Here is a 1,169-nt window from a genome sequence, read left to right as displayed (position 1 = left end):
TTACGTTTACTTACTTATTACTTAAATTTAAATTAAAATTAAAGTTAGGTCGTACGTACGTTCTTTCGTTACTTACTTACGTTATATAATATATATATATATATATATATATATATATATATGTATAAATGTCATTCGCCCGCAATTTTAGAATGAGACAGGAAAGTCGCGAAAGCGTTTATGCTTCATTTGTGTTTGCCAACGGAGAGTGACAGATCAATGCAACTGTCAATCATCATTGTGCTCTATTTCCTAGCTCTTGATAGCTTCTATTCTACAATACGACAATTCACATACGCACCACGTCCTTTAAGTTGATGCTTATAGATATTCCATGATCATATTTCGTCCGATTGGCATATTATCTAAAATTTTTTATACACCTGAATTAGAATGAACTAAAACAAGTATTGCAAATTTTTAGTTTTTATGTTTATAGATTTATATGCTATATATAAAATCAAATTTTTATTTACAGCATTAATTAAACAATTTATTTAGACATTGAGTTATCTTGATCACTGAAAATACATAACTTAAATGATGGTTTTCGAAAAAATTTCAATTATAAACTTAGTTTATAAGCTAAAAAAATTACGCTGACGATTTCGAATTTAAATTTAATTCGCTTTTGAATTTAAAAACGTAGACGTAGCCAGCCACGTCTGGTTTTCTTCGTCGACTTCGTAATAAATGCAACACCGAGTATGGTGGGACCTCAATGTCTGTAGAAGAATGTGACCAGAGTATTGTATCTGAAGCCAGTAAACCAAGCCGGCGAGACTGGCGCCAGGCCTGCTCTCAAGCACGTATTCGCTCCGACCACTTTTCTCGGCTCCTCAAAATTAACAGTCGTCCACTCGCTCGTAGTAGCATTTAGCGTAGCGGTTTTCTCTTCTTTTGACTTTTTTTATTCTTCATATATGACTCTTTATAATTTTGTCTTTTTAAGGACACTCGAGGCGATGTTTCTCTCCTCCACTTGTGATTTCTAGAGTCTCTTTTTTTATAAAAATGCAAGAAGGTTATTTGAGTTTTTAATTAGAAGAATTGAAACTGAATCAACGAAGATACGAGAATCGATTTCTCTGGAGATACAAGTCATAAAATCTTGTATTATATTTCCATATATGTATAAACTGATTTTTCTGATTTTTTCGTGTAATTAT

This window comes from Atta cephalotes (genome assembly GCF_000143395.1).
Source record: "Atta cephalotes unplaced genomic scaffold scaffold00028, whole genome shotgun sequence".
In the NCBI taxonomy this organism is placed as follows: Eukaryota; Metazoa; Arthropoda; class Insecta; order Hymenoptera; family Formicidae; genus Atta; species Atta cephalotes.
The sequence above is the reverse complement of the archived record's forward strand: the minus strand, read 5'-3'. Positions refer to the sequence as shown.